Source organism: Felis catus, chromosome D1, assembly GCF_018350175.1.
Source record: "Felis catus isolate Fca126 chromosome D1, F.catus_Fca126_mat1.0, whole genome shotgun sequence".
In the NCBI taxonomy this organism is placed as follows: domain Eukaryota; kingdom Metazoa; phylum Chordata; class Mammalia; order Carnivora; family Felidae; genus Felis; species Felis catus.
The window spans coordinates 105,618,128-105,632,362 of NC_058377.1; the positions used below are offsets into that span (position 1 = coordinate 105,618,128).

General features: G+C 42.3%; 1 long non-coding RNA gene across 2 annotated transcripts in view; it reads left to right on the plus strand.

Moving 5' to 3' along the window:
* The window catches only part of LOC109492160, a 57,626-nt gene that overhangs the window by 722 nt on the left and 42,669 nt on the right, over window positions 1-14,235 (plus strand). The gene's annotated exons all lie outside the window — the stretch shown is intronic.

Here is a 14,235-nt window from a genome sequence, read left to right on the forward strand (position 1 = left end):
CCCACAATTTTTGTAACCCAGTTTACCTTTTTTGTTTTTTTCTTTCATTTTTTGGGTCTATTCTCAATTAACTGGGATCCTTAAATAAAAGGCCTTTGGCCATCTCCTGACCTCGGGGAGGTTGTGCGAAGAGCCCGGGTCTTCAAGCTGAGGCATCTCTGCTCCGTCCAGGAGGCACCTGGGAGCCATGGGAGGCCTTTAAGTAGAAGGACTTGGGGCTTAGAGCCCTGGGCTTTAGGAAGGAATGAGGAAGCAACCCAGAGGCTGGGAGTGCCACTCAAGAAGCTGTTGCAGTAGGAAGAGACCCAGAGTTTACTGCTCAATTTTTCTCTTATTTAGTCACCAAGTACTGTATAAAGTACTGTGCCAGGCACTGTTCTTAGTGTCTTATAAACAATCCATTTAATTTTTGCAACAACCTCACTTAGCACTAAATCTTACAGATGGATAAGGAGAGGTCACATGTTTTGTCACACCATTAGTAGGTGACAGGGCTAATATTCAAACCAGCCTGTGCTCCGAACCCCTGGCCTCTGTTGCCTCCCCTCTGAATACACTTGTATGTGGGCACTTTGATGGGACTCTACAGCCAAGGGAAAGCAAGCAGAACCTTGTCCCGAGCAGTGAGCTGGAGTCTGAGCCCCTAGGAGTCAGGAGTCCGTCATACAGACTGGGGGAAATGCTGCCGGATTTCTGGCAGAAAAGGACCTTAGCCCATTCAATCCAAATCTCTCATTTTATAGATAAGAGAATTGAGTTTGGGAATGCGGAGGGAGCTTCCCAAGTGCCCACAAGGAAGCTCAAGTGTCCTGGCTTCTGGTTAAGATTCCAGGCTGTTGCACCTTGTTTAGGAATGATAGTCCATGCAGCTGCCCCCCTGGTGTGCCCATTTTCCTTTAAAAAAACAAGAACAAAACAAAACAAACCTTGCCCAGCAACTTGGCCGTCTGCAATCGGAACTATAAAATGATTTGTACTCTTTGATCAAGTCATTTCACTCTTGGCAAAGTGAGGAGTGGGAGACTGCAAAGATGTTTTACTGCTAACTTTAATAGTGAAGAGCGGAAACAGCCGCAAATCCTGACAAAACCATCACGCTCCCTGGGAGGCACGACGAGGAATTACAGGGTGATTAAAAATGACCCAGGTGTGGGGGCGCCTGGGTGGCTCAGTCAGTTGAGTGTCCGACTTCGGCTCGGGTCTTGATCCCAGGGTCTTGGGATCAACCCCCATGTCGGGCTCTATGCTGAATGTGGAGATTAATTAAGATTCTTAAGAATTTAATGGGACACCTGGGTGGCTCAGTCGGTTGAGCGTCCGACTTCGGCTCAGGTCATGATCTCACAGTGTGTGGGTTTGAGCCCCGCGTCAGGCTCTGTGCTGACCATTAAAAAATGACCAATGTGTGAACTATATTGATAGGCAGAAAGTACTTTGCAGTGAAAAGCAGAATCCAAAGTAGTATGTATCCACTAATTACAATCACGTAAGAATCCCAGGGGTATTAAATATCAGAGGACAGTCAGCCACGGCGAGAACATTTCATAGTTCAATATTCTTCGTTTTTCTGTAAAGTTGCTTCATTTCATTGAAGAAGAAGAAGAAAGACTTTGCTACAACCATTGTTCCTGTAGTGAAGTCTCTTATACTTCTAGGGGGGAATGTAAGTGGGTGGAACTTGCTGGAAAACTAGTTCGGCAACTTTATTTAGGACCTTAAAAATGTTTCCAGTAATTTCATGTTTAGGGATAGAGTTTAGGGAAATCTTGTTTTTCCCCCCTTAGGCTGTGACTTTTATTCCTGTGACTTATTCACTCCATAACTGGAAGCCTGTATCTCCCACGCCCCTCACCCATTTTACCCACCCCACCCCACCCCCAGCCTCCTCCCCTCTGGCAACCATCAGTTTTTTCTCTGTATGTACAGGTCTGATTCTGCTTTAAGGAAATCTTTTGGGAAAAATATTTATAAACAAAATATCCGTTGAAGCAGTATTTGTGATCGCAAAAAAAAAAAAAATGGCAACCATCTAAATGCCCCTCGATGGAATATTATGCAAAACATTAAAAATAATGTGATGAAATTTTAATGGCTGAGGAGAGGTGATCATCACTCTAGAAAAAGACTAGAAGGAAATGATGATAGTGATTATTTCTGGATGGGTGGAGCAAGGTAATTTATATTGTCTTTAATACTGTCTGAATTTTCTATTATGAGCATGCATTACTTTACCATCACCACCAGAAAAAAAAAGTTTGTTTTTTTTAAATGCCATTTGTAGGATGATTCTTTGATTAACCCCACCTTCCTAAAACCATTCATCCAGTGTTTTGTTAGTATTTGTGAAGTATCTGTTCTTTGTCAGTTCAATAGGTGATAGAATACAAGGTCCAACACCCTACAGATCATGCCTAGTTAAAAAAAAATTTTTTTTTAATGTTTGTTTTTGAGAGAGATGGAGACAGAATGCAAGTGGGTTGGGGCAGAGAGAGAGGGAGACACAGAATCCGAAGCAGGCTTCAGGCTCCCAGCTGTCAGCACCAGAGCCCGACGCGGGGCTCAAACTCACGAGCTGTGAGATCATGGCCTGAGCTGAAATTGGATGCTCAACCGACTGAACCACCCAGGCAGCCCGGATCATGCCTCCTATAAAGCCACTGGAGAAGACAGATTAATGATTATAGGTCCAAAGGATAGACGCAAATGACTCCTTTTTAAAATTCTCATCATTTAAGCAGTTTGTGTGACATGAATCTGCATCCATGTTTCTGTCCTTTACAAGTGTTCGTATCCCAGTGTCATGTATTTTGGCCTCCTTCTTAACTACGTTATAACGGGGGGCAGGGACTATGAATTCTGTTTAGTTCTGCCTGGTATATTCAAAGTACCCTCGTTTAGGGTTCTGCGTGAAATCAGTAAATTTGTTGAACTGGTCATTTCAACCTCAAAAAAATACAGCTTAGCAAGCATATAGACCACTAGACAAATGCCCTATTGTCTTCTCATGTCCCTATGCTCCTACTTTTTTTTTTTTTTTTTTTTTTTCTGGAGAGCAAGAGAGAGCGTGCACACATGAGTTGGGGAGGGGCAGAGAGAGAGAAAGAGAGAGAGAATCTTAAGCATGCTCCATGCTCAGCATGGAGCCTGGTGGGGGGCTCGATCCCACGAACCTAGAGGTCCTAACCCCAGCTGAAATTGACAATTGGCCACCGAACCGATGGAGCCACCCAGGTGCCCCATCCCTATGCTCCTACAAAAATGATCATGTAGATTGTGAAAAGATTCATTTCCAGGCCTGAGTCCGGGGCCAAATGGACAGCTCCTTTGTACCCTCCCCCCCCCCCCCCCCCCCGGCTCTGCTGATCCCATTAATTTGCCTTACCCAAGAAATGAGTCACATGCTTAATTACAGGTTGGGACTTAGGAATACTCCTAACTATTCTGACTAAACTTACTCAGGGAACAGAAAGCAATTCGCTTAAGACCCAAATGCCAATTCTCACCAGACCATATTCAAGTAACATAACTGCTGTAGGCCATTGACATCACCTGAGATGTGAGTGCAGGTTTTGATCTGTTTTGTCAAGAATCCTAAAACATCCATAGACAGTGGACTGGATCCTTGACAAAGTCAACTAGTGTAGGAGGAAGAGTAGTGGTGGTGCGTAGCCCCCTGCTGCAGCCTCTTCTCAACTGACGGTGCCTCAGACCATTCAAGATCAATGGGGAACCCGGGTGGCTCAATTCGGTGAGCGTCAGACTTCCGCTCCGATCATGATCTCATGATCCTTGAGCTTGAGCCTCCGCATCGGGGCAGTTCGCTGCTGTCAGCGTGGAGCCTGCTTCAGATCCTCTGTCCCCCTCTCTCTGCCCCTCCCCTGCTTTCTCTCTCTGTCTCTCTCAAAAATATATAAACATTAAAAAAAAAAAAAAGATCAAAGCCATTTTCCTAGTCTCTAGGTTTCTGTGAAATTAGGTACTATGTGGGGACACAGTGAACCCCGTGCTTCACACACAGTAGACTCTAATCAAGTTAGCTGAGTCAGTCCTTGTTTTAAGAGAAAGCATTTACACGGGGCCCCTGGCTGGCTCATTTGGTAGAGCATGTGCCTCTTGATCTTGGGGTTGTAAGTTCAAGCCGCGCGTCAGGTGTAGAGGTTATTTTAAAAAATTAAGTCTTTGGGGCGCCTGGGTGGCGCAGTCGGTTAAGCGTCCGACTTCAGCCAGGTCACGATCTCGCGGTCCGTGAGTTCGAGCCCCGCATCGGGCTCTGGGCTGATGGCTCAGAGCCTGGAGCCTGTTTCCGATTCTGTGTCTCCCTCTCTCTCTGCCCCTCCCCTGTTCATGCTCTGTCTCTCTCTGTCCCAAAAATAAATAAACGTTGAAAAAAAAATTTTTTTAAAAATTAAATCTTTAAAAAATTTCAGGAAAAAATCCTTCCTAATAGCTAAGTTATGTCAAGTATCATTAAAAAGGAGTTTATGCTATCTAGTGCTCGCACTAAAGAGAAGGGTCTGAAGATCACACTTTTATTAGAGGCACAGGGATGGCTAGAAACAGTATCCTTTCATTTTGCATTCTGAGAACACAGGAGCTGGGGATCAAGGGGCTCCTGGAGGATGAGCTTCTGGCATGTTCTCAATGGGATCTTATTACTGTCTTGAGTATCAGTACCTTACAGGTTAAGGTATATGTTATGTTACACCCACTGTTTTATAGATAAGGGGATGGACGCAAAGAGCTGCAACCACACACACACAATAGGACATCTGGCAAACCACAAAGAGACTCTTACACGTAGAGAACAAATTGACGGTTGCTGGGCGGGGGCGCGGATGGGCTAACTGGGTGATGGGCATTAAGGAGGGCACTTGTTGGGACAAGCATTGGGTATTTGTAAGTGATGAGTCACTAAATTCTACTCCTGAAACCAATACCATACTGTGTGTTAACTAACGTGCATTTTAATTTAAAAAAACAAAAAACGGAGCTAGAATTTATCCCTGGGCCAGATGGTACCTTTTGGTTCCTCTCTGCAAGAGTTCCTAAAGGTAGGTTCAACAAACGTATTTGAGGTAAGGCCACCCTGCTTCAAAGAAGAAATGGTACAGTCAGCTTCCCTGGGGCACCTGCTTCCTCCCAGGGGCTTAGACTGGCCTTTGGAAAACTGGAGAAGGCACTTCTAAACCAGTAGGCCCCAGAGCAGTCAGATTCCCCAGGAAATTGGTCTGCAGTGCCCCAGGCATCCATGTCAACTTTTTGCTTGTCCTTTAATGCCCCACTTTACTGCACAAAGGATCTCTATTGAAAAGAAAAGAAAAAGGCTACGCTTAGAATGTGATGCTGAGATTATTCACTGTAGCAAGCCATCAAGTGCACATACCCTAACATATTTCGCCTTTTCCCTATTGCTGGGCATCTGTTTAGAAGATTTCGCTTGTATAAATATCGCAGTGATAAGCTTTTATTTTATGTGTTTATTTCTTTTTAATTTTTTTTTTTTAATGCTTACTCATTTTCGAGAGACAGAGACAGAGCGCAAGTAAGGGAGGGGGGAGAGAGAGAGAGAGGGAGACACAGAATCCAAAGCAGGCTCCAGACTCTGAGCTGTCAGCACAGAGCCAGACGTGGGGCTCGAATCCACGGACCGGGAGAACCTGAGCTGAAGTCAGACGCTTAGCCCACTGAGCCATCCAGGTGCCCCAGCTTTTTTTTTTTTTTTTTTTTTTAATGTTTATTTATTTATTTTGAGAGAGAAAGAGCGTGCGAGAGTGTGAGCAGGGGAGGGGCGGAGAAGGTAGGAGAGAGAGAATCCCAAGCAGGCTTCATACTCGGCAAGGAACCCAACTCAGGGCCGGATCCCATGACTTGAGCCGAGATCAAGAGTCAGATGCTCAACTGACTGAGCCACTCAGGTGCCCCCGGTCGAATACTGTTCTCAATGCATTTCCAAGTTAGACAAGAATCCATCAAATTCCAGTAGGATGTAGCCAGGAAGGGAGGCAGCAGTGCAGTGGAAAGAATAAGGATTGGTATTTGAAAGACCTCCGACAGACCTCGTCCTGCTACTCCACCTACCGCTGTGTTACGTTGGATGTCATATGACCTTCTCTGGTCTCAAGATTCCTTGTCTAAAGTAAAGAAGCCAGATGCCTTCTGGCACTAGCAGTCCTATGCTTTTTTTTTGATGAAACTTTTACTCAGGACACCATATCTCTGGTATCCAGCTAAAGATAATGCTTTTGATAATAAGTCCATTTCTCTTAGTTGGAATCCCCAACCGTCATATAAGGCAACTAAATTTGACAGCCTTATTCTACCGTTTTTGTTGTTGCAATTATTGAATCTTTTAAAAAAACAAAACTTTCACCCCAAATGAATAGATTGTTAATCAAGTGAGCTTGGTTAAAGTAATTTGGCCTGGGGGGGCCTGGGTGGTTTAGTGGGTTAAGCGTCAGACTCTTTTTTCAACGTTTATTTATTTTTGGGGGACAGAGAGAGACAGAGCATGAATGGGGGAGGGGCAGAGAGAGAGGGAGACACAGAATCGGAAACAGGCTCCAGGCTCTGAGCCATCAGCCCAGAGCCTGACGCGGGGCTCTAACTCACGGACCGCGAGATCGTGACCTGGCTGAAGTTGGACGCCTAACCGACTGCACCACCCAGGCGCCCCAAGTGTCAGACTCTTAATTTTGGCTCTGGTCATGATCCCAGGGTCGTGGGATTGAGCTGGCATCAGGGCTTAAGATTCTCTTTCTCTCTGCCCCACTTGCACATTCTCTCTCTGTCTCTCTGTCTCTCTCCCCCCTCCCTCTCTCTCTCAAATAAATAAAATATATAGATAAATAAATAGAAAGATAAATAAACAAATAAAGTGCTTGGCCTGACCAATGTTATTCACTAAGATAATATGTGTGTGGCATTTTTATACAACATGTGTCCTCTGATCCTCATTATTTAAAAAAAAAAATAGGTAGATCAGTCAGAAATCTCCATTTCATTCTGAGAAAACCAAGGGTCAGAGAGGCTATGAGAACCAACAGTCTGCAGCCAAGTGACAGAATCGGAATATTAACTTGGTCTATGACTGCTTTTGATTTGTGACCACCCACAAGAAGGTTCCCCGAAGCCCAGATCCACTGCTCCTGGACTTGGGACCTAGGCCTGGCCAACTGTCTCATTCCTCTGACAACAGTAATTGGCCCAAGGGTTAGACATACAGCTTGCAGCCCATTAGAGTCATTCCCTAGGATTAATTCATGGGCATAGAGAGGGGGGCGGGGAGCATTCTTTCTGCTGGGACTGTTTAGCAGGCTCAGCCGTGCTTTCTGTCACATGGAGAAGACCTTTCTGCAGTAAGAGAGAATCAGGCCAACAGGGAAAGAAAAGCAGAGACATTGGAAAGTGTTGAGTTGCTGCTTCCAGAGGCCCTGGTTTCCGGAGCTGTTCAGTTTCTGTGACCTATCTGGCTAGTCTTCCAGGCTAGGTGAGCCCATAAATTTCTTTTTTCCCATATACTAGTTAGAATAAAGAAATGAGCCCAGAACCTCTGGCTCTCAGGCCAGGGTCCTTTTTTCCAGTGTTAATATTAGCAGTGAGGGGGCGCCTGGGTGGCTCAGTCAGTTAAGCGTCTGACTTTGGCTCAGGTCGTGATCTCACAGTTCGTGGGTTCGAGCCCCGCCATGGGCTCTGTGCGGACAGCTCAGAGCCTGGAGCCTGCTTCAGATTCCGTGTCTCCCTGTCTCTCTCTGCTCCTCCCTCATTCATGCTCTGTCTCTTAAAAATAAATTTTAAAAAGTTAAAAAAATAAAATAAAAATAGCAGTGAGGACTTGAGCACTTGAGTTGTGTCACACGGTGTGCCCAACACTTCACTTATTTACTGTACCAGAACAGAAGTTTTCATCCAGAAAGGCTACATAGGAAAACCCAGAAAAGAGAAACTCCTTCACCAAGTACTGTGGCATCTAAACTATCTTTTAAGAACCGGGTTAGAGTTTTTATAAAAATGCGGCCAAGTGATTCAGCCCTGGCAGAGGAGATGCCTCACTGTGCGGGGAGGGCTCTAGACTCACCGTTCCCTTCTACAGTGGTGGAGCCGGTCTGTCCCCTGCTTCCTTCCGGCTGCTCAAGATTTCCTCTTTCTAATCAGCCATTCTGACTCAACGTGCATTGCGTTGTTGAGAGAATGGCCCAATATAAGTGCAAGATCTCTTCATTGCTAAACCATTTTTTTTTTTTAATTTCTAACTCACTGCTCTTTCTTTTTTTAGGTTTTATTTTATTTATTTTGAGAGAGAGAGAGAGAGAGCACGCGCGTGAGCGCTTGAGAGCACGTGCAGGGGAGGGGCAGAGAGAGAGAAGGAGAGAGAGAATCCCAAGCAGGCTCTACACTGTCAGTGCAGGGCCCGGCTCGGGCCTCGACCTCACGAACGTTGAGATCATGACCTGAGCCGAAATCAAGAGTTGGGCACTTCACCAACTGGGCCACCCAGGCTCCTTTCGTAATTGAGGTTTAATTGACGTATAACGTTCACACCATTAAACTTAATTACTTTCAGGCTTCCTGCTGGAAACAGGAAGAGCGTTTCTCATTAAATTTATATGTGTAGTCCAGACCGTGATTTGGAGCTTCTAACTCACGTAACCAGTGCCTTCTTGCCACTTCGGCTGGGATGTCGTAACATTATATCCGAATTAAGATGGCTGTCTCCCGCTTCACCTCCCAAACCATTCCCCTCCTGCTCTCTTCCCCATCTTTGTAAATGCTCTGTTCACTCAGCAAATAAGCTAGAGACCTGGGAGTCATTTTTGAAACTTCATTTCCCGTCCTGCCACACACCTCCAGAAATATCGTTAAGTTTCCTTTTCCTCAGTCTCCGGGGTCTCCACTGTACCCAAGCTATTGTCACTAGCTTGGATTCCTGCAGTGGTCTCCTGATGAGCCTTCCTGCTTCATCCACATTTGGCTCCCTCCCATCCATTCACAGAACAGCTTGAGTGATCGTTGAGAATTCAAGATCGTGTCAGTTTCCTGCTTAAAACCTGGCATTGGTTTCCTACAGCACTCGAGATAAAATTCCTACTCCTGTGGCCCTGCCTACCTCTCCAGTCTCATCTGGTGACTCTCTTCCCTCCCTAAGTAAGTACTCTATAGCCACAATGGCCTTTCTCTTTCTGAAATATGCTAAGCTCATTCCTGAATTAGAGCTCTGGCATATGGCTGTTCCTTCTGCCTGAAACGTGATCCCCTGTTTCTCACGCGATGGTCTCCTTCTCAACCATCTGTTCCCCACATAAATTTCATTTCTCCAAATGTTCCTTCCATGACTACTACTCTTTCTAAGGAAGGTGCTCCCCCATGCTGCCCTCATGATTTTAACATCATCTGTTTTTTTTTTTTTTCCCTAGGATTTGTAATTAATTTATTCTTTCTTTGCCAATTTTCTGTCTCCCTGACTGGATGATAAACTTAATGAGGGAGAGGCTTTGTCTTGTTCACTGTGGTATCCCTAATATGTACTAGTGGAATTAGTTGGGTGAATGAATAAAATCATCAAGAAAAAGATAAGCCAAAATGAGCAACATCAACAGGAAGTCATAAGAAAAAAAATGTATACAAAGCCAATAAACATGAAAGAATGATCAAACTCCATCACATAATTAAAAAGGAGGTGGGCAGGGGGCGGTGCGATGGGGGAGCCTGCATGGCTCAGTCGGTTGAGCATCGGACTCGATTTTGGCTCAGGTCATGATCTCACTGTGTGTGAATTCGAGCCTGGCGTCAGGCTCTGTGCTGACAGCGTGGAGCCTGCTTTAGATTCTCTCTCTCTCCATCTCTCTCTGCCTCTCTCCCCGGCTCTCTCTCTCTCTCTCTCTCTCAAAAATAAATAAAAAATTTTTAAAAAGGTGGTGTGGACTTTTCATGTATGAGATTGGCAAACTTTGGAGGTTTGACCATATCTCTTACACTTGGCAAGAGTTTGAGAAAACAGATTGTGAGATGGTAAATCAGTGCAGCGTTTTTAGAAAGTATTTGGCAAGATCTATCGAATCACAAAGGCACATATCCATTGACCCAGGAATAGCAGGGATAGACTTGCACACGAAGGCAAGTAAATATGTTATCGAATGTTCATTGTATCTTTTTGTGTAATAGTAAGACTATGGAATAATTACAACTAACATTTTTGAGTATTCACTGTGTTCTAGGAACTGTTCTAAGCATTTCACATACAGTATCTCATATAACTCTATGAAGTGGTTGTGATTATATCCCATTTAGTAAGTGGGGAAATTAGCTGGTAAATTCCCCAAGGACTGACAGCCAATAGGTGGCACATCTAGGAATTTAACGTGGAGCTGCACATTTAATCATTAATGCGGGGCGCCTGTGTGGCTCAGCTGGTTAAGCATCCAACTCTTGATTTCAGCTCAGGACATGATCTCACAGCTGTGGGATTGAGCCCCATGTCACACGCCTCACTGGGCGTGGGGTCTGCTTGGGATTCTCTCTCTCCTTCTCTTTCTGCCCCTATCTCATGTGTATGCTCTCTCTCTCAAATGAATAAACATTTTTTTTTAAACTACTAGAAACACACAAAAACATTAATGCTGCACTATCGTTTCGAACAACCTAAATGTCTGTCAAAGTAGGGAACAAGTTACATGAATATGGTGTTTGAAATTCTACGTTGTATGGCCCTCCCACCATAAAGAATTATAAAACTGGACGAAATATGTGAAGCGACTGTTTTTGGACATCATACACTAAGCAGTGCAAGATTGTAATTCCCAAGTGGAAGGAGGCATACAAAGTGAACCCCACTATCTCACTGGCTTTCTGCCTGATGATACTTTCTGATGCTGCAGTGAGGTGGAATCCAAGCAGAACACAGAGATTTATTTTAACATCTGAAGCTGTTGAGGCACCTGGGATTTCTGGGTCATGGTGTTAGGAGAGTGTACAGAAATGGAGCTCCAGAAATCTGTTCCATGGGTCTTCTTAAGTTTTTAGGCAAAAACTAAAGACTTAATGTGCAGGGTGAGACTTCACAAGTCTGGCAGAGAACAGCTACTGGGTCTCACAGTACTGAGAGACATAGGAGTCCTATTAGCCAAAATCAGGAGACCTCCATAAATACTCTGTGCTTTCAGCAGAGGACCCAGAAAGGCCATGCATTAGGAGTAGGACTACCCTGGCCCTAGACTATGTGTCATTCTAGACCTTTCCAATAAAGTTTAGAAAAAGGCCTCAAAAGAATCAGGATTACCTACCAGTAAGTTAACTGTTGACCAGGACAAGACACAACAGAAGTGCCTGGCTAGCTCAGTCAGTAGAATAGGCAACTCTTAATCTCAGCATCATGAGTTCAAGCCCCACATTGGATGTAGAGCCTACTTAAAAAAAAAAAAATTTTTTTAAAAGAACAAAACACAACCTTTTTTAAAGGAAGGCAGCTAAATCCTGACACTCAAAATTTAACATTCATGGGGTGCCTGCATGGCACATTTGGTTGGGCATCCGGCTCTTGATTTCAGTTCAGGTCATGATCTCACAGTTCATGGGATCAAGTCCCACCTTGGGCTCCATGATGACAGCACAGAGCCTGCTTGGGATTCTGTCTCCCTCTCTTTCTGCCTACACCCTCTCAAAAATAAATAAACATTTAAAAAAATTAGCATTCACAATGTCCAGCATAAAATGTAAAATTTCTGGATATGAAAAAAATCAGAAAAATGTGATCCATAACAGGATTTTTAAAAGACAATAGAAATTGACCTATAGATGACAAATGTTGTAAAGAGAGGACAGGAACTTTTAAACAGCTATTATAAATATACTTAAGACTTAAAGGAAAAGATTTCCATATGGGGTAAGCAGATGGAAAAGCTTACTAAAGAATTAGAAACAATAAAAAAAGAAATAGAAATTTGGGAACTGAAAAATACAGCATCTGAAATATAAATTCTTTGGGTAGAATTAATAGCACGTTGGAAACTACAGAAGGAAAGATCAGTGGAATTGAAGACAAGAGCATAGGAATTATCCAGAGTGATGCTCACAGAGGGGAAAAATAGTCTGGGGGAAAAGGAAAGAAAGAAAGGGAGGGAGGAAGGAAGGAAGGAAGAAAGAGAGAAAAAGGACAATGATCATTGGACAGTACCAAATGGTCTAACATATATAATTGCAGTCTTAGAATAAGAGGAGAAAATGATTGAGTCAGAAAAAAATATTTAAAGAAATAATGGCCAAAATGTTTCTAGATTTGAAGAAAAAACATCAATTCACAGATCCTACAAGCTCAATGAACACCAAGCAGGAAACAGTACAAAGAAAATCATACCTAGGCACATCATAGTCAAACCACTAAAAATAAAAAATAAAATCCTGAAAGTACTTAGAGGAGAAAATATATATTACAGATAGGAGAACAATAGAATTATCACTGATTTTTCACCAGAAATAATGCTATCCAGAAGACAATGGAAAAAATACTGTCAACCTAGGAATCTATATCCAGTGAAAATATTCTTGGAAAAAAATATATATGTAATATACATATCACAAATGGTAAAAGGATTGAAATCATACAGAGTATATTCTTTGACCACAACAGTGTTAATTTAGGAGTTGATTACAGCAAGACTGATAGTAGTGGTGGTTGTGGGGGTGTTTAAGAGGTATATGGGAACTCTCTAGTTTTCACTCCGTTTTGCTGTGGACGTCAAACTACTCTAAAAATAGTCTACTTAAAAAATGAAAGAAAAGTAAAAATATTTTCAGACAAAAAGGCTGAGAGAATTTACCAGTAGGTTTTCACTACAAGAAATGAAAAGTTAAATGAAGTTCTTCAGGTTAAAAGAAAAGGATGCAAGATGGAATCTGGGGTGTACATGAGGGAATGTGAAGTACCAGAAATGAGGCATATGTGGGTAAATAAAAAAATGTTTTTTCTCATTTATTAAGCTTCTTGTAAAAGATAATTAACTGTTTAAAGAAAAAAAAGATATAATACTATATTGTAAAGTTTATAACATAATGTAAAATTCTTGCATTACATGTGAAGTGATATAATATATATCATGGTAGACTGTGCTCAGTTATGAATGTATATTGCACTTCTTGGAGCAACCTTTAAAACAAAGAAGTATATCTAAAAAGCTAATGGAGGAGATAAAATGAAACACAAAAGAAAAAAAGCAAGAGAAGAGGGATAAAGGAACAAAATATGGAAGAGACAAAGGGAAAACAAATAGTAAAATGATAGACTTAAATTAGCCATATCAGTAATTACACTACATGTAAATGGATCATATATTCCAGATTGTCAAACTGAATAAAAGAGCAAGATTCGGTTATATACAAGAGTTTCATATATACTGACATAGATAAGTAAAAGAATGGAAAAAGATATACCACAGAAATTCTGATCATAAGAAAGGTGGAGGGGCACCTGGGTGGCTCAGTCACTTAAGCGTCTGACTTCTGCTCAGGTCATGATCTCGCAGTTCATGAGTTCAAGCCCCACTTTGAGCTCTGTGCTGACAGCTCAGAGCCTGGAGCCTACTTTGGATTCTGTGTCTCTCCCTCTCTCTGCCCCTCCCCTGCTCACACTCTGTCTCTCTCTCTCTCTCTCTCTCTCTCAAAAATAAATAAACATAAAAAAAGAAAGAAAAAAGAAGAAGGCTGGAGTGGCTGTATTAATTGATATCATATAAAATAATGAAGAAAAAATTCATCAAGAAGAAATAAAAATCCAAAATTTATATGCAATTAATAACAGAGCTTTAAAAGACATGAAGCAAAAATTGACAGAACTAAAGGGAGAAGTAGAAAAACCCATAATAATAGTTAGAGGTTTTAATACTTCCTCTGTAATTTATAGAACACACACAAAAAAAACTAGTAAAGATATAGAATATTTGACCAATACCATCAACCACCTTGACCTATTGACATTTATCAAACACTGCATCAAATAACTACTAAATACATATTCTTTTCAAGAATACGTTGAACATTCTTCAAATTAGACTATGTGCCATAAAATAAATATATAACTAATTGTAAAACAATTGAAATCATGCAGAGTATATTCTTTCACCACAGCAGTGTTAACTTTGGAGTTGATTACAACAAAATGTTCAGAAAACCCCCAAATAATGAAGAAATTAACATATTACCAGATAACTCATAAATCAAAGAAATCACAAGGAATTAGAAAATATTTCA